Genomic DNA, 24038 nt, shown 5'->3' with positions numbered 1-24038 from the left:
GCTATAGCCCATGGTTGAAAATGATGAAAAACGAGGTTAACATTTTTTTTCAAAATTTCAAAAAACGATGGACTATAACCCATGTTTTTTTTTTTTTTAATTTTTTTTAAATCCTCAAAAATGATGAAAAACGGCGTGCTATAGTATGCCGTACGGTAGGGGCTATAGCCCATGGTCGAAAATGATGAAAAACGAGGTTAACATTTTTTTTCAATTTTTCAAAAAACGATGGACTATAACCCATGTTTTTGTTTTTTTTCCATTTTTTTCAAATCCTCAAAAATGATGAAAAACAGCGTGCTATAGTATGCCGTACGGTAGGGGCTATAGCCCATGGTCGAAAATGATGAAAAACGAGGTTAACATTTTTTTTCAAAATTTCAAAAAACGATGGACTATAACCCATGTTTTTTTTTTTTTTTTTTTAATCCTCAAAAATGATGAAAAACGGCGTGCTATAGTATGCCGTACGGTAGGGGCTATAGCCCATGGTCGAAAATGATGAAAAACGAGGTTAACATTTTTTTTCAATTTTTCAAAAAACTATGGACTATAACCCATGTTTTTGTTTTTTTTTCATTTTTTTCAAATCCTCAAAAATGATGAAAAACAGCGTGCTATAGTATGCCGTACGGTAGGGGCTATAGCCCATGGTCGAAAATGATGAAAAACGAGGTTAACATTTTTTTTCAAAATTTCAAAAAACGATGGACTATAACCCATGTTTTTTTTTTTTTCATTTTTTACAAATCCTCAAAAATGATGAAAAACGGCGTGCTATAGTATGCCGTACGGTAGGGGCTATAGCCCATGGTCGAAAATGATGAAAAACGAGGTTAACATTTTTTTTCAAAATTTCAAAAAACGATGGACTATAACCCATGTTTTTTTTTTTTTTCATTTTTTTCAAATCCTCAAAAAGATGAAAAACAGCGTGCTATAGTATGCCGTACGGTAGGGGCTATAGCCCATGGTCGAAAATGATGAAAAACGAGGTTAACATTTTTTTTCAAAATTTCAAAAAACGATGGACTATAACCCATGTTTATTTTTTTCTTCATTTTTTTCAAATCCTCAAAAATGATGAAAAACGGCGTGCTAGTACGGTAGGGGCTATAGCCCATGGTCGAAAATGATGAAAAACGAGGTTAACATTTTTTTTCAAAATTTCAAAAAACGATGGACTATAACCCATGTTTTTTTTTTTTTTAATTTTTTTCAAATCCTCAAAAATGATGAAAAACGGCGTGCTATAGTATGCCGTACGGTAGGGGCTATAGCCCATGGTCGAAAATGATGAAAAACGAGGTTAACATTTTTTTTCAATTTTTCAAAAAACGATGGACTATAACCCATGTTTTTGTTTTTTTTCCATTTTTTTCAAATCCTCAAAAATGATGAAAAACAGCGTGCTATAGTATGCCGTACGGTAGGGGCTATAGCCCATGGTCGAAAATGATGAAAAACGAGGTTAACATTTTTTTTCAAAATTTCAAAAAACGATGGACTATAACCCATGTTTTTTTTTTTTTTTTTTTTTTTTCAAATCCTTAAAAATGATGAAAAACGGCGTGCTATAGTATGCCGTACGGTAGGGGCTATAGCCCATGGTCGAAAATGATGAAAAACGAGGTTAACATTTTTTTTCAAAATTTCAAAAAACGATGGACTATAACCCATGTTTTTTTTTTCTTCATTTTTTTCAAATCCTCAAAAATGATGAAAAACGGCGTGCTATAGTTTGCCGTACGGTAGGGGTTATAGCCCATGGTCGAAAATGATGAAAAACGAGGTTAACATTTTTTTTCAAAATTTCAAAAAACGATGGACTATAACCCATATTTTTTTTTTTTTTCATTTTTTTCAAATCCTCAAAAATGATGAAAAACGGCGTGCTATAGTATGCCGTACGGTAGGGGCTATAGCCCATGGTCGAAAATGATGAAAAACGAGGTTAACATTTTTTTTCAAAATTTCAAAAAACGATGGACTATAACCCATGTTTTTTTTTTTTTTAATTTTTTTCAAATCCTCAAAAATGATGAAAAACGGCGTGCTATAGTATGCCGTACGGTAGGGGCTATAGCCCATGGTCGAAAATGATGAAAAACGAGGTTAACATTTTTTTTCAATTTTTCAAAAAACGATGGACTATAACCCATGTTTTTGTTTTTTTTCCATTTTTTTCAAATCCTCAAAAATGATGAAAAACAGCGTGCTATAGTATGCCGTACGGTAGGGGCTATAGCCCATGGTCGAAAATGATGAAAAACGAGGTTAACATTTTTTTTCAAAATTTCAAAAAACGATGGACTATAACCCATGTTTTTTTTTTCTTCATTTTTTTCAAATCCTCAAAAATGATGAAAAACGGCGTGCTATAGTTTGCCGTACGGTAGGGGTTATAGCCCATTGTCGAAAATGATGAAAAACGAGGTTAACATTTTTTTTCAAAATTTCAAAAAACGATGGACTATAACCCATGTTTGTTTTTTTTTTCATTTTTTTCAAATCCTCAAAAATGATGAAAAACGGCGTGCTATAGTATGCCGTACGGTAGGGGCTATAGCCCATGGTCGAAAATGATGAAAAACGAGGTTAACATTTTTTTTCAAAATTTCAAAAAACGATGGACTATAACCCATGTTTTTTTTTTTTTTCATTTTTTTCAAATCCTCAAAAAGATGAAAAACAGCGTGCTATAGTATGCCGTACGGTAGGGGCTATAGCCCATGGTCGAAAATGATGAAAAACGAGGTTAACATTTTTTTTCAAAATTTCAAAAAACGATGGACTATAACCCATGTTTTTTTTTTCTTCATTTTTTTCAAATCCTCAAAAATGATGAAAAACGGCGTGCTATAGTTTGCCGTACGGTAGGGGTTATAGCCCATTGTCGAAAATGATGAAAAACGAGGTTAACATTTTTTTTCAAAATTTCAAAAAACGATGGACTATAACCCATGTTTTTTTTTTTTTTCATTTTTTTCAAATCCTCAAAAATGATGAAAAACGGCGTGCTATAGTATGCCGTACGGTAGGGGCTATAGCCCATGGTCGAAAATGATGAAAAACGAGGTTAACATTTTTTTTCAAAATTTCAAAAAACGATGGACTATAACCCATGTTTATTTTTTTCTTCATTTTTTTCAAATCCTCAAAAATGATGAAAAACGGCGTGCTAGTACGGTAGGGGCTATAGCCCATGGTCGAAAATGATGAAAAACGAGGTTAACATTTTTTTTCAAAATTTCAAAAAACGATGGACTATAACCCATGTTTTTTTTTTTTTTAATTTTTTTCAAATCCTCAAAAATGATGAAAAACGGCGTGCTATAGTATGCCGTACGGTAGGGGCTATAGCCCATGGTCGAAAATGATGAAAAACGAGGTTAACATTTTTTTTCAATTTTTCAAAAAACGATGGACTATAACCCATGTTTTTGTTTTTTTTCCATTTTTTTCAAATCCTCAAAAATGATGAAAAACAGCGTGCTATAGTATGCCGTACGGTAGGGGCTATAGCCCATGGTCGAAAATGATGAAAAACGAGGTTAACATTTTTTTTCAAAATTTCAAAAAACGATGGACTATAACCCATGTTTTTTTTTTTTTTTTTTTCAAATCCTCAAAAATGATGAAAAACGGCGTGCTATAGTATGCCGTACGGTAGGGGCTATAGCCCATGGTCGAAAATGATGAAAAACGAGGTTAACATTTTTTTTCAAAATTTCAAAAAACGATGGACTATAACCCATGTTTTTTTTTTCTTCATTTTTTTCAAATCCTCAAAAATGATGAAAAACGGCGTGCTATAGTTTGCCGTACGGTAGGGGTTATAGCCCATGGTCGAAAATGATGAAAAACGAGGTTAACATTTTTTTTCAAAATTTCAAAAAACGATGGACTATAACCCATATTTTTTTTTTTTTTCATTTTTTTCAAATCCTCAAAAATGATGAAAAACGGCGTGCTATAGTATGCCGTACGGTAGGGGCTATAGCCCATGGTCGAAAATGATGAAAAACGAGGTTAACATTTTTTTTCAAAATTTCAAAAAACGATGGACTATAACCCATGTTTTTTTTTTTTTTTTTTTCAAATCCTCAAAAATGATGAAAAACGGCGTGCTATAGTATGCCGTACGGTAGGGGCTATAGCCCATGGTCGAAAATGATGAAAAACGAGGTTAACATTTTTTTTCAAAATTTCAAAAAACGATGGACTATAACCCATGTTTTTTTTTTTTTTTTTTTCAAATCCTCAAAAATGATGAAAAACGGCGTGCTATAGTATGCCGTACGGTAGGGGCTATAGCCCATGGTCGAAAATGATGAAAAACGAGGTTAACATTTTTTTTCAAAATTTCAAAAAACGATGGACTATAACCCATGTTTTTTTTTTCTTCATTTTTTTCAAATCCTCAAAAATGATGAAAAACGGCGTGCTATAGTTTGCCGTACGGTAGGGGTTATAGCCCATGGTCGAAAATGATGAAAAACGAGGTTAACATTTTTTTTCAAAATTTCAAAAAACGATGGACTATAACCCATATTTTTTTTTTTTTTCATTTTTTTCAAATCCTCAAAAATGATGAAAAACGGCGTGCTATAGTATGCCGTACGGTAGGGGCTATAGCCCATGGTCGAAAATGATGAAAAACGAGGTTAACATTTTTTTTCAAAATTTCAAAAAACGATGGACTATAACCCATGTTTTTTTTGTTTTTTTTTTCAAATCCTCAAAAATGATGAAAAACGGCGTGCTATAGTATGCCGTACGGTAGGGGCTATAGCCCATGGTCGAAAATGATGAAAAACGAGGTTAACATTTTTTTTCAAAATTTCAAAAAACGATGGACTATAACCCATGTTTTTTTTTTCTTCATTTTTTTCAAATCCTCAAAAATGATGAAAAACGGCGTGCTATAGTTTGCCGTACGGTAGGGGTTATAGCCCATGGTCGAAAATGATGAAAAACGAGGTTAACATTTTTTTTCAAAATTTCAAAAAACGATGGACTATAACCCATATTTTTTTTTTTTTTCATTTTTTTCAAATCCTCAAAAATGATGAAAAACGGCGTGCTATAGTATGCCGTACGGTAGGGGCTATAGCCCATGGTCGAAAATGATGAAAAACGAGGTTAACATTTTTTTTTCAAAATTTCAAAAAACGATGGACTATAACCCATGTTTTTTTTTTTTTTAATTTTTTTCAAATCCTCAAAAATGATGAAAAACGGCGTGCTATAGTATGCCGTACGGTAGGGGCTATAGCCCATGGTCGAAAATGATGAAAAACGAGGTTAACATTTGTTTTCAATTTTTCAAAAAACGATGGACTATAACCCATGTTTTTGTTTTTTTTCCATTTTTTTCAAATCCTCAAAAATGATGAAAAACAGCGTGCTATAGTATGCCGTACGGTAGGGGCTATAGCCCATGGTCGAAAATGATGAAAAACGAGGTTAACACTTTTTTTTCAAAATTTAAAAAAACGATGGACTATAACCCATGTTTTTTTTTTTTTTTTTTTTTTTCAAATCCTCAAAAATGATGAAAAACGGCGTGCTATAGTATGCCGTACGGTAGGGGCTATAGCCCATGGTCGAAAATGATGAAAAACGAGGTTAACATTTTTTTTCAAAATTTCAAAAAACGATGGACTATAACCCATGTTTTTTTTTTCTTCATTTTTTTCAAATCCTCAAAAATGATGAAAAACGGCGTGCTATAGTTTGCCGTACGGTAGGGGTTATAGCCCATTGTCGAAAATGATGAAAAACGAGGTTAACATTTTTTTTCAAAATTTCAAAAAACGATGGACTATAACCCATGTTTTTTTTTTTTTTCATTTTTTTCAAATCCTCAAAAATGATGAAAAACGGCGTGCTATAGTATGCCGTACGGTAGGGGCTATAGCCCATGGTCGAAAATGATGAAAAACGAGGTTAACATTTTTTTTCAAAATTTCAAAAAACGATGGACTATAACCCATGTTTTTTTTTTTTCTTTTTTTTCAAATCCTCAAAAATGATGAAAAACGGCGTGCTATAGTATGCCGTACGGTAGGGGCTATAGCCCATGGTCGAAAATGATGAAAAACGAGGTTAACATTTTTTTTCAAAATTTCAAAAAACGATGGACTATAACCCATGTTTTTTTTTTTCTTCATTTTTTTCAAATCCTCAAAAATGATGAAAAACGGCGTGCTATAGTATGCCGTACGGTAGGGGCTATAGCCCATGGTCGAAAATGATGAAAAACGAGGTTAACATTTTTTTTCAAAATTTAAAAAAACGATGGACTATAACCCATGTTTTTTTTTTTTTTCATTTTTTTCAAATCCTCAAAAATGATGAAAAACGGCGTGCTATAGTATGCCGTACGGTAGGGGCTATAGCCCATGGTCGAAAATGATGAAAAACGAGGTTAACATTTTTTTTCAAAATTTCAAAAAACGATGGACTATAACCCATGTTTTTTTTTTTTTTAATTTTTTTCAAATCCTCAAAAATGATGAAAAACGGCGTGCTATAGTATGCCGTACGGTAGGGGCTATAGCCCATGGTCGAAAATGATGAAAAACGAGGTTAACATTTTTTTTCAATTTTTCAAAAAACGATGGACTATAACCCATGTTTTTGTTTTTTTTTCATTTTTTTCAAATCCTCAAAAATGATGAAAAACAGCGTGCTATAGTATGCCGTACGGTAGGGGCTATAGCCCATGGTCGAAAATGATGAAAAACGAGGTTAACATTTTTTTTCAAAATTTCAAAAAAGGATGGACTATAACCCATGTTTTTTTTTTTTTTAATTTTTTTCAAATCCTCAAAAATGATGAAAAACGGCGTGCTATAGTATGCCGTACGGTAGGGGCTATAGCCCATGGTCGAAAATGATGAAAAACGAGGTTAACATTTTTTTAAAATTTTTCAAAAAACGATGGACTATAACCCATGTTTTTTTTTTTTTTCATTTTTTTCAAATCCTCAAAAATGATGAAAAACGGCGTGCTATAGTATGCCGTACGGTAGGGGCTATAGCCCATGGTCGAAAATGATGAAAAACGAGGTAAACATTTTTTTTCAAAATTTCAAAAAACGATGGACTATAACCCATGTTTTTTTTTTTTTTTTTTTTTTTCAAATCCTCAAAAATGATGAAAAACGGCGTGCTATAGTATGCCGTACGGTAGGGGCTATAGCCCATGGTCGAAAATGATGAAAAACGAGGTTAACATTTTTTTTCAAAATTTCAAAAAACGATGGACTATAACCCATGTTTTTTTTTTCTTCATTTTTTTCAAATCCTCAAAAATGATGAAAAACGGCGTGCTATAGTTTGCCGTACGGTAGGGGTTATAGCCCATGGTCGAAAATGATGAAAAACGAGGTTAACATTTTTTTTCAAAATTTCAAAAAACGATGGACTATAACCCATGTTTTTTTTTTTTTTTCATTTTTTTCAAATCCTCAAAAATGATGAAAAACGGCGTGCTATAGTATGCCGTACGGTAGGGGCTATAGCCCATGGTCGAAAATGATGAAAAACGAGGTTAACATTTTTTTTTCAAAATTTCAAAAAACGATGGACTATAACCCATGTTTTTTTTTTTTTTTTTTTTTTTCAAATCCTCAAAAATGATGAAAAACGGCGTGCTATAGTATGCCGTACGGTAGGGGCTATAGCCCATGGTCGAAAATGATGAAAAACGAGGTTAACATTTTTTTTCAATTTTTCAAAAAACGATGGACTATAACCCATGTTTTTTTTTTTTTTTTTTTTTTTCAAATCCTCAAAAATGATGAAAAACGGCGTGCTATAGTATGCCGTACGGTAGGGGCTATAGCCCATGGTCGAAAATGATGAAAAACCAGGTTAACATTTTTTTTCAAAATTTCAAAAAACGATGGACTATAACCCATGTTTTTTTTTTCTTCATTTTTTTCAAATCCTCAAAAATGATGAAAAACGGCGTGCTATAGTTTGCCGTACGGTAGGGGTTATAGCCCATTGTCGAAAATGATGAAAAACGAGGTTAACATTTTTTTTCAAAATTTCAAAAAACGATGGACTATAACCCATGTTTTTTTTTTTTTTCATTTTTTTCAAATCCTCAAAAATGATGAAAAACGGCGTGCTATAGTATGCCGTACGGTAGGGGCTATAGCCCATGGTCGAAAATGATGAAAAACGAGGTTAAATTTTTTTTTCAAAATTTCAAAAAACGATGGACTATAACCCATGTTTTTTTTTTTCTTCATTTTTTTCAAATCCTCAAAAATGATGAAAAACGGCGTGCTATAGTATGCCGTACGGTAGGGGCTATAGCCCATGGTCGAAAATGATGAAAAACGAGGTTAACATTTTTTTTCAAAATTTCAAAAAACGATGGACTATAACCCATGTTTTTTTTTTCTTCATTTTTTTCAAATCCTCAAAAATGATGAAAAACGGCGTGCTATAGTTTGCCGTACGGTAGGGGTTATAGCCCATTGTCGAAAATGATGAAAAACGAGGTTAACATTTTTTTTCAAAATTTCAAAAAACGATGGACTATAACCCATGTTTTTTTTTTTTTTCATTTTTTTCAAATCCTCAAAAATGATGAAAAACGGCGTGCTATAGTATGCCGTACGGTAGGGGCTATAGCCCATGGTCGAAAATGATGAAAAACGAGGTTAACATTTTTTTTCAAAATTTCAAAAAACGATGGACTATAACCCATGTTTTTTTTTTTTCTTTTTTTTCAAATCCTCAAAAATGATGAAAAACGGCGTGCTATAGTATGCCGTACGGTAGGGGCTATAGCCCATGGTCGAAAATGATGAAAAACGAGGTTAACATTTTTTTTCAAAATTTCAAAAAACGATGGACTATAACCCATGTTTTTTTTTTTCTTCATTTTTTTCAAATCCTCAAAAATGATGAAAAACGGCGTGCTATAGTATGCCGTACGGTAGGGGCTATAGCCCATGGTCGAAAATGATGAAAAACGAGGTTAACATTTTTTTTCAAAATTTAAAAAAACGATGGACTATAACCCATGTTTTTTTTTTTTTTCATTTTTTTCAAATCCTCAAAAATGATGAAAAACGGCGTGCTATAGTATGCCGTACGGTAGGGGCTATAGCCCATGGTCGAAAATGATGAAAAACGAGGTTAACATTTTTTTTCAAAATTTCAAAAAACGATGGACTATAACCCATGTTTTTTTTTTTTTTAATTTTTTTCAAATCCTCAAAAATGATGAAAAACGGCGTGCTATAGTATGCCGTACGGTAGGGGCTATAGCCCATGGTCGAAAATGATGAAAAACGAGGTTAACATTTTTTTTCAATTTTTCAAAAAACGATGGACTATAACCCATGTTTTTGTTTTTTTTTCATTTTTTTCAAATCCTCAAAAATGATGAAAAACAGCGTGCTATAGTATGCCGTACGGTAGGGGCTATAGCCCATGGTCGAAAATGATGAAAAACGAGGTTAACATTTTTTTTCAAAATTTCAAAAAAGGATGGACTATAACCCATGTTTTTTTTTTTTTTAATTTTTTTCAAATCCTCAAAAATGATGAAAAACGGCGTGCTATAGTATGCCGTACGGTAGGGGCTATAGCCCATGGTCGAAAATGATGAAAAACGAGGTTAACATTTTTTTAAAATTTTTCAAAAAACGATGGACTATAACCCATGTTTTTTTTTTTTTTCATTTTTTTCAAATCCTCAAAAATGATGAAAAACGGCGTGCTATAGTATGCCGTACGGTAGGGGCTATAGCCCATGGTCGAAAATGATGAAAAACGAGGTAAACATTTTTTTTCAAAATTTCAAAAAACGATGGACTATAACCCATGTTTTTTTTTTTTTTTTTTTTTTTCAAATCCTCAAAAATGATGAAAAACGGCGTGCTATAGTATGCCGTACGGTAGGGGCTATAGCCCATGGTCGAAAATGATGAAAAACGAGGTTAACATTTTTTTTCAAAATTTCAAAAAACGATGGACTATAACCCATGTTTTTTTTTTCTTCATTTTTTTCAAATCCTCAAAAATGATGAAAAACGGCGTGCTATAGTTTGCCGTACGGTAGGGGTTATAGCCCATGGTCGAAAATGATGAAAAACGAGGTTAACATTTTTTTTCAAAATTTCAAAAAACGATGGACTATAACCCATGTTTTTTTTTTTTTTTCATTTTTTTCAAATCCTCAAAAATGATGAAAAACGGCGTGCTATAGTATGCCGTACGGTAGGGGCTATAGCCCATGGTCGAAAATGATGAAAAACGAGGTTAACATTTTTTTTTCAAAATTTCAAAAAACGATGGACTATAACCCATGTTTTTTTTTTTTTTTTTTTTTTTCAAATCCTCAAAAATGATGAAAAACGGCGTGCTATAGTATGCCGTACGGTAGGGGCTATAGCCCATGGTCGAAAATGATGAAAAACGAGGTTAACATTTTTTTTCAATTTTTCAAAAAACGATGGACTATAACCCATGTTTTTTTTTTTTTTCATTTTTTTCAAATCCTCAAAAATGATGAAAAACGGCGTGCTATAGTATGCCGTACGGTAGGGGCTATAGCCCATGGTCGAAAATGATGAAAAACGAGGTTAAATTTTTTTTTCAAAATTTCAAAAAACGATGGACTATAACCCATGTTTTTTTTTTTCTTCATTTTTTTCAAATCCTCAAAAATGATGAAAAACGGCGTGCTATAGTATGCCGTACGGTAGGGGCTATAGCCCATGGTCGAAAATGATGAAAAACGAGGTTAACATTTTTTTTCAAAATTTCAAAAAACGATGGACTATAACCCATGTTTTTTTTTTCTTCATTTTTTTCAAATCCTCAAAAATGATGAAAAACGGCGTGCTATAGTTTGCCGTACGGTAGGGGTTATAGCCCATTGTCGAAAATGATGAAAAACGAGGTTAACATTTTTTTTCAAAATTTCAAAAAACGATGGACTATAACCCATGTTTTTTTTTTTTTTCATTTTTTTCAAATCCTCAAAAATGATGAAAAACGGCGTGCTATAGTATGCCGTACGGTAGGGGCTATAGCCCATGGTCGAAAATGATGAAAAACGAGGTTAACATTTTTTTTCAAAATTTCAAAAAACGATGGACTATAACCCATGTTTTTTTTTTTCTTCATTTTTTTCAAATCCTCAAAAATGATGAAAAACGGCGTGCTATAGTATGCCGTACGGTAGGGGCTATAGCCCATGGTCGAAAATGATGAAAAACGAGGTTAACATTTTTTTTCAAAATTTCAAAAAACGATGGACTATAACCCATGTTTTTTTTTTTCTTCATTTTTTTCAAATCCTCAAAAATGATGAAAAACGGCGTGCTATAGTATGCCGTACGGTAGGGGCTATAGCCCATGGTCGAAAATGATGAAAAACGAGGTTAACATTTTTTTTCAAAATTTCAAAAAACGATGGACTATAACCCATGTTTTTTTTTTCTTCATTTTTTTCAAATCCTCAAAAATGATGAAAAACGGCGTGCTATAGTTTGCCGTACGGTAGGGGTTATAGCCCATGGTCGAAAATGATGAAAAACGAGGTTAACATTTTTTTTCAAAATTTCAAAAAACGATGGACTATAACCCATGTTTTTTTTTTTTTTAATTTTTTTCAAATCCTCAAAAATGATGAAAAACGGCGTGCTATAGTATGCCGTACGGTAGGGGCTATAGCCCATGGTCGAAAATGATGAAAAACGAGGTTAACATTTTTTTTTCAAAATTTCAAAAAACGATGGACTATAACCCATGTTTTTTTTTTTTTTTTTTTTTCAAATCCTCAAAAATGATGAAAAACGGCGTGCTATAGTATGCCGTACGGTAGGGGCTATAGCCCATGGTCGAAAATGATGAAAAACGAGGTTAACATTTTTTTTCAATTTTTCAAAAAACGATGGACTATAACCCATGTTTTTTTTTTTTTTTTTTTTTCAAATCCTCAAAAATGATGAAAAACGGCGTGCTATAGTATGCCGTACGGTAGGGGCTATAGCCCATGGTCGAAAATGATGAAAAACCAGGTTAACATTTTTTTTCAAAATTTCAAAAAACGATGGACTATAACCCATGTTTTTTTTTTCTTCATTTTTTTCAAATCCTCAAAAATGATGAAAAACGGCGTGCTATAGTTTGCCGTACGGTAGGGGTTATAGCCCATTGTCGAAAATGATGAAAAACGAGGTTAACATTTTTTTTCAAAATTTCAAAAAACGATGGACTATAACCCATGTTTTTTTTTTTTTTCATTTTTTTCAAATCCTCAAAAATGATGAAAAACGGCGTGCTATAGTATGCCGTACGGTAGGGGCTATAGCCCATGGTCGAAAATGATGAAAAACGAGGTTAACATTTTTTTTCAAAATTTCAAAAAACGATGGACTATAACCCATGTTTTTTTTTTTCTTCATTTTTTTCAAATCCTCAAAAATGATGAAAAACGGCGTGCTATAGTATGCCGTACGGTAGGGGCTATAGCCCATGGTCGAAAATGATGAAAAACGAGGTTAACATTTTTTTTCAAAATTTCAAAAAACGATGGACTATAACCCATGTTTTTTTTTTCTTCATTTTTTTCAAATCCTCAAAAATGATGAAAAACGGCGTGCTATAGTTTGCCGTACGGTAGGGGTTATAGCCCATTGTCGAAAATGATGAAAAACGAGGTTAACATTTTTTTTCAAAATTTCAAAAAACGATGGACTATAACCCATGTTTTTTTTTTTTTTCATTTTTTTCAAATCCTCAAAAATGATGAAAAACGGCGTGCTATAGTATGCCGTACGGTAGGGGCTATAGCCCATGGTCGAAAATGATGAAAAACGAGGTTAACATTTTTTTTCAAAATTTCAAAAAACGATGGACTATAACCCATGTTTTTTTTTTTCTTCATTTTTTTCAAATCCTCAAAAATGATGAAAAACGGCGTGCTATAGTATGCCGTACGGTAGGGGCTATAGCCCATGGTCGAAAATGATGAAAAACGAGGTTAACATTTTTTTTCAAAATTTCAAAAAACGATGGACTATAACCCATGTTTTTTTTTTTTTTCATTTTTTTCAAATCCTCAAAAATGATGAAAAACGGCGTGCTATAGTATGCCGTACGGTAGGGGCTATAGCCCATGGTCGAAAATGATGAAAAACGAGGTTAACATCTTTTTTCAAAATTTCAAAAAACGATGGACTATAACCCATGTTTTTTTTTTTTTTTTTTTTTTTTTAATCCTCAAAAATGATGAAAAACGGCGTGCTATAGTATGCCGTACGGTAGGGGCTATAGCCCATGGTCGAAAATGATGAAAAACGAGGTTAACATTTTTTTTCAATTTTTCAAAAAACGATGGACTATAACCCATGTTTTTGTTTTTTTTTCATTTTTTTCAAATCCTCAAAAATGATGAAAAACAGCGTGCTATAGTATGCCGTACGGTAGGGGCTATAGCCCATGGTCGAAAATGATGAAAAACGAGGTTAACATTTTTTTTCAATTTTTTAAAAAACGATGGACTATAACCCATGTTTTTGTTTTTTTTTAATTTTTTTCAAATCCTCAAAAATGATGAAAAACAGCGTGCTATAGTATGCCGTACGGTAGGGGCTATAGCCCATGGTCGAAAATGATGAAAAACGAGGTTAACATTTTTTTTCAAAATTTCAAAAAACGATGGACTATAACCCATGTTTTTGTTTTTTTTAATTTTTTTCAAATCCTCAAAAATGATGAAAAACGGCGTGCTATAGTATGCCGTACGGTAGGGGCTATAGCCCATGGTCGAAAATGATGAAAAACGAGGTTAACATTTTTTTTCAAAATTTAAAAAAACGATGGACTATAACCCATGTTTTGTTTTTTTTCTTCATTTTTTTCAAATCCTCAAAAATGATGAAAAACGGCGTGCTATAGTATGCCGTACGGTAGGGGCTATAGCCCATGGTCGAAAATGATGAAAAACGAGGTTAACATTTTTTTTCAATTTTTCAAAAAACGATGGACTATAACCCATGTTTTTTTTTTCTTCATTTTTTTCAAATCCTCAAAAATGATGAAAAACGGCGTGCTATAGTTTGCCGTACGGTAGGGGTTATAGCCCATTGTCGAAAATGATGAAAAACGAGGTTAACATTTTTTTTCAAAATTTCAAAAAACGATGGACTATAACCCATGTTTTTTTTTTTTTTCATTTTTTTCAAATCCTCAAAAAGATGAAAAACAGCGTGCTATAGTATGCCGTACGGTAGGGGCTATAGCCCATGGTCGAAAATGATGAAAAACGAGGTTAACATTTTTTTTCAAAATTTCAAAAAACGATGGACTATAACCCATGTTTTTTTTTTTTTTTAATTTTTTTCAAATCCTCAAAAATGATGAAAAACGGCGTGCTATAGTATGCCGTACGGTAGGGGCTATAGCCCATTGTCGAAAATGATGAAAAACGAGGTTAACATTTTTTTTCAATTTTTCAAAAAACGATGGACTATAACCCATGTTTTTGTTTTTTTTCCATTTTTTTCAAATCCTCAAAAATGATGAAAAACAGCGTGCTATAGTATGCCGTACGGTAGGGGCTATAGCCCATGGTCGAAAATGATGAAAAACGAGGTTAACATTTTTTTTCAAAATTTCAAAAAACGATGGACTATAACCCATGTTTTTTTTTTTTTTTTTTTTTTTCAAATCCTCAAAAATGATGAAAAACGGCGTGCTATAGTATGCCGTACGGTAGGGGCTATAGCCCATGGTCGAAAATGATGAAAAACGAGGTTAACATTTTTTTTCAAAATTTCAAAAAACGATGGACTATAACCCATGTTTTTTTTTTCTTCATTTTTTTCAAATCCTCAAAAATGATGAAAAACGGCGTGCTATAGTTTGCCGTACGGTAGGGGTTATAGCCCATTGTCGAAAATGATGAAAAACGAGGTTAACATTTTTTTTCAAAATTTCAAAAAACGATGGACTATAACCCATGTTTTTTTTTTTTTAATTTTTTTCAAATCCTCAAAAATGATGAAAAACGGCGTGCTATAGTATGCCGTACGGTAGGGGCTATAGCCCATGGTCGAAAATGATGAAAAACGAGGTTAACATTTTTTTTCAAAATTTCAAAAAACGATGGACTATAACCCATGTTTTTTTTTTTTTTTTTTTTTTCAAATCCTCAAAAATGATGAAAAACGGCGTGCTATAGTATGCCGTACGGTAGGGGCTATAGCCCATGGTCGAAAATGATGAAAAACAAGGTTAACATTTTCTTTCAAAATTTCAAAAAACGATGGACTATAACCCATGTTTTTTTTTTTTTTCATTTTTTTCAAATCCTCAAAAATGATGAAAAATGGCGTGCTATAGTATGCCGTACGGTAGGGGCTATAGCCCATTGTCGAAAATGATGAAAAACGAGGTTAACATTTTTTTTCAATTTTTCAAAAAACGATGGACTATAACCCATGTTTTTGTTTTTTTTCCATTTTTTTCAAATCCTCAAAAATGATGAAAAACAGCGTGCTATAGTATGCCGTACGGTAGGGGCTATAGCCCATGGTCGAAAATGATGAAAAACGAGGTTAACATTTTTTTTCAAAATTTCAAAAAACGATGGACTATAACCCATGTTTTTTTTTTGTTTTTTTTTTTTCAAATCCTCAAAAATGATGAAAAACGGCGTGCTATAGTATGCCGTACGGTAGGGGCTATAGCCCATGGTCGAAAATGATGAAAAACGAGGTTAACATTTTTTTTCAAAATTTCAAAAAACGATGGACTATAACCCATGTTTTTTTTTTCTTCATTTTTTTCAAATCCTCAAAAATGATGAAAAACGGCGTGCTATAGTTTGCCGTACGGTAGGGGTTATAGCCCATTGTCGAAAATGATGAAAAACGAGGTTAACATTTTTTTTCAAAATTTCAAAAAACGATGGACTATAACCCATGTTTTTTTTTTTTTAATTTTTTTCAAATCCTCAAAAATGATGAAAAACGGCGTGCTATAGTATGCCGTACGGTAGGGGCTATAGCCCATGGTCGAAAATGATGAAAAACGAGGTTAACATTTTTTTTCAAAATTTCAAAAAACGATGGACTATAACCCATGTTTTTTTTTTTTTTTTTTTTTTCAAATCCTCAAAAATGATGAAAAACGGCGTGCTATAGTATGCCGTACGGTAGGGGCTATAGCCCATGGTCGAAAATGATGAAAAACAAGGTTAACATTTTCTTTCAAAATTTCAAAAAACGATGGACTATAACCCATGTTTTTTTTTTTTTTCATTTTTTTCAAATCCTCAAAAATGATGAAAAATGGCGTGCTATAGTATGCCGTACGGTAGGGGCTATAGCCCATGGTTGAAAATGATGAAAAACGAGGTTAACATTTTTTTTCAAAATTTCAAAAAACGATGGACTATAACCCATGTTTTTTTTTTTTTAAATTTTTTTTAAATCCTCAAAAATGATGAAAAACGGCGTGCTATAGTATGCCGTACGGTAGGGGCTATAGCCCATGGTCGAAAATGATGAAAAACGAGGTTAACATTTTTTTTCAATTTTTCAAAAAACGATGGACTATAACCCATGTTTTTGTTTTTTTTCCATTTTTTTCAAATCCTCAAAAATGATGAAAAACAGCGTGCTATAGTATGCCGTACGGTAGGGGCTATAGCCCATGGTCGAAAATGATGAAAAACGAGGTTAACATTTTTTTTCAAAATTTCAAAAAACGATGGACTATAACCCATGTTTTTTTTTTTTTTTTTCAAATCCTCAAAAATGATGAAAAACGGCGTGCTATAGTATGCCGTACGGTAGGGGCTATAGCCCATGGTCGAAAATGATGAAAAACGAGGTTAACATTTTTTTTCAATTTTTCAAAAAACGATGGACTATAACCCATGTTTTTGTTATTTTTTCATTTTTTTCAAATCCTCAAAAATGATGAAAAATGGCGTGCTATAGTATGCCGTACGGTAGGGGCTATAGCCCATGGTTGAAAATGATGAAAAACGAGGTTAACATTTTTTTTCAAAATTTCAAAAAACGATGGACTATAACCCATGTTTTTTTTTTTTTAAATTTTTTTTAAATCCTCAAAAATGATGAAAAACGGCGTGCTATAGTATGCCGTACGGTAGGGGCTATAGCCCATGGTCGAAAATGATGAAAAACGAGGTTAACATTTTTTTTCAATTTTTCAAAAAACGATGGACTATAACCCATGTTTTTGTTTTTTTTCCATTTTTTTCAAATCCTCAAAAATGATGAAAAACAGCGTGCTATAGTATGCCGTACGGTAGGGGCTATAGCCCATGGTCGAAAATGATGAAAAACGAGGTTAACATTTTTTTTCAAAATTTCAAAAAACGATGGACTATAACCCATGTTTTTTTTTTTTTTTTTCAAATCCTCAAAAATGATGAAAAACGGCGTGCTATAGTATGCCGTACGGTAGGGGCTATAGCCCATGGTCGAAAATGATGAAAAACGAGGTTAACATTTTTTTTCAATTTTTCAAAAAACGATGGACTATAACCCATGTTTTTGTTATTTTTTCATTTTTTTCAAATCCTCAAAAATGATGAAAAACAGCGTGCTATAGTATGCCGTACGGTAGGGGCTATAGCCCATGGTCGAAAATGATGAAAAACGAGGTTAACATTTTTTTTCAAAATTTCAAAAAACGATGGACTATAACCCATGTTTTTTTTTTTCTTCATTTTTTTCAAATCCTCAAAAATGATGAAAAACGGCGTGCTATAGTTTGCCGTACGGTAGGGGCTATAGCCCATGGTCGAAAATGATGAAAAACGAGGTTAACATTTTTTTTCAAATTTTCAAAAAACGATGGACTATAACCCATGTTTTTTTTTTTTTTCATTTTTTTCAAATCCTCAAAAAGATGAAAAACAGCGTGCTATAGTATGCCGTACGGTAGGGGCTATAGCCCATGGTCGAAAATGATGAAAATCGAGGTTAACATTTTTTTTCAAAATTTCAAAAAACGATGGACTATAACCCATGTTTTTTTTTTTTTTAATTTTTTTCAAATCCTCAAAAATGATGAAAAACGGCGTGCTATAGTATGCCGTACGGTAGGGGCTATAGCCCATGGTCGAAAATGATGAAAAACGAGGTTAACATTTTTTTTCAATTTTTCAAAAAACGATGGACTATAACCCATGTTTTTGTTTTTTTTCCATTTTTTTCAAATCCTCAAAAATGATGAAAAACAGCGTGCTATAGTATGCCGTACGGTAGGGGCTATAGCCCATGGTCGAAAATGATGAAAAACGAGGTTAACATTTTTTTTCAAAATTTCAAAAAACGATGGACTATAACCCATGTTTTTTTTTTTTTTTTTTTTTTTCAAATCCTCAAAAATGATGAAAAACGGCGTGCTATAGTATGCCGTACGGTAGGGGCTATAGCCCATGGTCGAAAATGATGAAAAACGAGGTTAACATTTTTTTTCAAAATTTCAAAAAACGATGGACTATAACCCATGTTTTTTTTTTCTTCATTTTTTTCAAATCCTCAAAAATGATGAAAAACGGCGTGCTATAGTTTGCCGTACGGTAGGGGTTATAGCCCATTGTCGAAAATGATGAAAAACGAGGTTAACATTTTTTTTCAAAATTTCAAAAAACGATGGACTATAACCCATGTTTTTTTTTTTTTAATTTTTTTCAAATCCTCAAAAATGATGAAAAACGGCGTGCTATAGTATGCCGTACGGTAGGGGCTATAGCCCATGGTCGAAAATGATGAAAAACGAGGTTAACATTTTTTTTCAAAATTTCAAAAAACGATGGACTATAACCCATGTTTTTTTTTTTTTTCTTTTTTTTCAAATCCTCAAAAATGATGAAAAACGGCGTGCTATAGTATGCCGTACGGTAGGGGCTATAGCCCATGGTCGAAAATGATGAAAAACAAGGTTAACATTTTCTTTCAAAATTTCAAAAAACGATGGACTATAACCCATGTTTTTTTTTTTTTTCATTTTTTTCAAATCCTCAAAAATGATGAAAAATGGCGTGCTATAGTATGCCGTACGGTAGGGGCTATAGCCCATGGTTGAAAATGATGAAAAACGAGGTTAACATTTTTTTTCAAAATTTCAAAAAACGATGGACTATAACCCATGTTTTTTTTTTTTTAATTTTTTTTAAATCCTCAAAAATGATGAAAAACGGCGTGCTATAGTATGCCGTACGGTAGGGGCTATAGCCCATGGTCGAAAATGATGAAAAACGAGGTTAACATTTTTTTTCAATTTTTCAAAAAACGATGGACTATAACCCATGTTTTTGTTTTTTTTCCATTTTTTTCAAATCCTCAAAAATGATGAAAAACGGCGTGCTATAGTATGCCGTACGGTAGGGGCTATAGCCCATGGTCGAAAATGATGAAAAACCAGGTTACCATTTTTTTTCAAAATTTCAAAAAACGATGGACTATAACCCATGTTTTTTTTTTCTTCATTTTTTTCAAATCCTCAAAAATGATGAAAAACGGCGTGCTATAGTTTGCCGTACGGTAGGGGTTATAGCCCATTGTCGAAAATGATGAAAAACGAGGTTAACATTTTTTTTCAAAATTTCAAAAAACGATGGACTATAACCCATGTTTTGTTTTTTTTTCATTTTTTTCAAATCCTCAAAAATGATGAAAAACGGCGTGCTATAGTATGCCGTACGGTAGGGGCTATAGCCCATGGTCGAAAATGATGAAAAACGAGGTTAACATTTTTTTTCAAAATTTCAAAAAACGATGGACTATAACCCATGTTTTTTTTTTTCTTCATTTTTTTCAAATCCTCAAAAAAGATGAAAAACGGCGTGCTATAGTATGCCGTACGGTAGGGGCTATAGCCCATGGTCGAAAATGATGAAAAACGAGGTTAACATTTTTTTTCAAAATTTCAAAAAACGATGGACTATAACCCATGTTTTTTTTTTCTTCATTTTTTTCAAATCCTCAAAAATGATGAAAAACGGCGTGCTATAGTTTGCCGTACGGTAGGGGTTATAGCCCATTGTCGAAAATGATGAAAAACGAGGTTAACATTTTTTTTCAAAATTTCAAAAAACGATGGACTATAACCCATGTTTTTTTTTTCTTTCATTTTTTTCAAATCCTCAAAAATGATGAAAAACGGCGTGCTATAGTATGCCGTACGGTAGGGGCTATAGCCCATGGTCGAAAATGATGAAAAACGAGGTTAACATTTTTTTTCAAAATTTCAAAAAACGATGGACTATAACCCATGTTTTTTTTTTTCTTCATTTTTTTCAAATCCTCAAAAATGATGAAAAACGGCGTGCTATAGTATGCCGTACGGTAGGGGCTATAGCCCATGGTCGAAAATGATGAAAAACGAGGTTAACATTTTTTTTCAAAATTTCAAAAAACGATGGACTATAACCCATGTTTTTTTTTTTCTTCATTTTTTTCAAATCCTCAAAAATGATGAAAAACGGCGTGCTATAGTATGCCGTACGGTAGGGGCTATAGCCCATGGTCGAAAATGATGAAAAACGAGGTTAACATTTTTTTTCAAAATTTCAAAAAACGATGGACTATAACCCATGTTTTTTTTTTCTTCATTTTTTTCAAATCCTCAAAAATGATGAAAAACGGCGTGCTATAGTTTGCCGTACGGTAGGGGTTATAGCCCATGGTCGAAAATGATGAAAAACGAGGTTAACATTTTTTTTCAAAATTTCAAAAAACGATGGACTATAACCCATGTTTTTTTTTTTTTTCATTTTTTTCAAATCCTCAAAAATGATGAAAAACGGCGTGCTATAGTATGCCGTACGGTAGGGGCTATAGCCCATGGTCGAAAATGATGAAAAACGAGGTTAACATTTTTTTTTCAAAATTTCAAAAAACGATGGACTATAACCCATGTTTTTTTTTTTTTAATTTTTTTTCAAATCCTCAAAAATGATGAAAAACGGCGTGCTATAGTATGCCGTACGGTAGGGGCTATAGCCCATGGTCGAAAATGATGAAAAACGAGGTTAACATTTTTTTTCAATTTTTCAAAAAACGATGGACTATAACCCATGTTTTTTTTTTCTTCATTTTTTTCAAATCCTCAAAAATGATGAAAAACGGCGTGCTATAGTATGCCGTACGGTAGGGGTTATAGCCCATTGTCGAAAATGATGAAAAACGAGGTTAACATTTTTTTTCAAAATTTCAAAAAACGATGGACTATAACCCATGTTTTTTTTTTTTTTTCATTTTTTTCAAATCCTCAAAAATGATGAAAAACGGCGTGCTATAGTATGCCGTACGGTAGGGGCTATAGCCCATGGTCGAAAATGATGAAAAACGAGGTTAACATTTTTTTTCAAAATTTCAAAAAACGATGGACTATAACCCATGTTTTTTTTTTTCTTCATTTTTTTCAAATCCTCAAAAATGATGAAAAACGGCGTGCTATAGTATGCCGTACGGTAGGGGCTATAGCCCATGGTCGAAAATGATGAAAAACGAGGTTAACATTTTTTTTCAAAATTTCAAAAAACGATGGACTATAACCCATGTTTTTTTTTTCTTCATTTTTTTCAAATCCTCAAAAATGATGAAAAACGGCGTGCTATAGTTTGCCGTACGGTAGGGGTTATAGCCCATTGTCGAAAATGATGAAAAACGAGGTTAACATTTTTTTTCAAAATTTCAAAAAACGATGGACTATAACCCATGTTTTTTTTTTTTTTCATTTTTTTCAAATCCTCAAAAATGATGAAAAACGGCGTGCTATAGTATGCCGTACGGTAGGGGCTATAGCCCATGGTCGAAAATGATGAAAAACGAGGTTAACATTTTTTTTCAAAATTTCAAAAAACGATGGACTATAACCCATGTTTTTTTTTTTCTTCATTTTTTTCAAATCCTCAAAAATGATGAAAAACGGCGTGCTATAGTATGCCGTACGGTAGGGGCTATAGCCCATGGTCGAAAATGATGAAAAACGAGGTTAACATTTTTTTTCAAAATTTCAAAAAACGATGGACTATAACCCATGTTTTTTTTTTTTTCATTTTTTTCAAATCCTCAAAAATGATGAAAAACGGCGTGCTATAGTATGCCGTACGGTAGGGGCTATAGCCCATGGTCGAAAATGATGAAAAACGAGGTTAACATTTTTTTTCAAAATTTCAAAAAACGATGGACTATAACCCATGTTTTTTTTTTTTTTCATTTTTTTCAAATCCTCAAAAATGATGAAAAACGGCGTGCTATAGTATGCCGTACGGTAGGGGCTATAGCCCATGGTCGAAAATGATGAAAAACGAGGTTAACATTTTTTTTCAAAATTTCAAAAAACGATGGACTATAACCCATGTTTTTTTTTTTCTTCATTTTTTTCAAATCCTCAAAAATGATGAAAAACGGCGTGCTATAGTATGCCGTACGGTAGGGGCTATAGCCCATGGTCGAAAATGATGAAAAACGAGGTTAACATTTTTTTTCAAAATTTCAAAAAACGATGGACTATAACCCATGTTTTTTTTTTCTTCATTTTTTTCAAATCCTCAAAAATGATGAAAAACGGCGTGCTATAGTTTGCCGTACGGTAGGGGTTATAGCCCATTGTCGAAAATGATGAAAAACGAGGTTAACATTTTTTTTCAAAATTTCAAAAAACGATGGACTATAACCCATGTTTTTTTTTTTTTTCATTTTTTTCAAATCCTCAAAAATGATGAAAAACGGCGTGCTATAGTATGCCGTACGGTAGGGGCTATAGCCCATGGTCGAAAATGATGAAAAACGAGGTTAACATTTTTTTTCAAAATTTCAAAAAACGATGGACTATAACCCATGTTTTTTTTTTTCTTCATTTTTTTCAAATCCTCAAAAATGATGAAAAACGGCGTGCTATAGTATGCCGTACGGTAGGGGCTATAGCCCATGGTCGAAAATGATGAAAAACGAGGTTAACATTTTTTTTCAAAATTTCAAAAAACGATGGACTATAACCCATGTTTTTTTTTTTCTTCATTTTTTTCAAATCCTCAAAAATGATGAAAAACGGCGTGCTATAGTATGCCGTACGGTAGGGGCTATAGCCCATGGTCGAAAATGATGAAAAACGAGGTTAACATTTTTTTTCAAAATTTCAAAAAACGATGGACTATAACCCATGTTTTTTTTTTTTTTCATTTTTTTCAAATCCTCAAAAATGATGAAAAACGGCGTGCTATAGTATGCCGTACGGTAGGGGCTATAGCCCATGGTCGAAAATGATGAAAAACGAGGTTAACATTTTTTTTCAAAATTTCAAAAAACGATGGACTATAACCCATGTTTTTTTTTTTTTTTTTTTTTTTTAATCCTCAAAAATGATGAAAAACGGCGTGCTATAGTTTGCCGTACGGTAGGGGTTATAGCCCATTGTCGAAAATGATGAAAAACGAGGTTAACATTTTTTTTCAAAATTTCAAAAAACGATGGACTATAACCCATGTTTTTTTTTTTTTTCATTTTTTTCAAATCCTCAAAAATGATGAAAAACGGCGTGCTATAGTATGCCGTACGGTAGGGGCTATAGCCCATGGTCGAAAATGATGAAAAACGAGGTTAACATTTTTTTTCAAAATTTCAAAAAACGATGGACTATAACCCATGTTTTTTTTTTTTTTCATTTTTTTCAAATCCTCAAAAATGATGAAAAACGGCGTGCTATAGTATGCCGTACGGTAGGGGCTATAGCCCATGGTCGAAAATGATGAAAAACGAGGTTAACATTTTTTTTCAAAATTTCAAAAAACGATGGACTATAACCCATGTTTTTTTTTTCCTTCATTTTTTTCAAATCCTCAAAAATGATGAAAAACGGCGTGCTATAGTATGCCGTACGGTAGGGGCTATAGCCCATGGTCGAAAATGATGAAAAACGAGGTTAACATTTTTTTTCAAAATTTCAAAAAACGATGGACTATAACCCATGTTTTTTTTTTCTTCATTTTTTTCAAATCCTCA

This window comes from Protomyctophum parallelum, assembly GCF_964188405.1.
Source record: "Protomyctophum parallelum genome assembly, chromosome: 16".
Taxonomy (NCBI): domain Eukaryota; kingdom Metazoa; phylum Chordata; class Actinopteri; order Myctophiformes; family Myctophidae; genus Protomyctophum; species Protomyctophum parallelum.
This window is presented reverse-complemented; position numbering follows the sequence as displayed.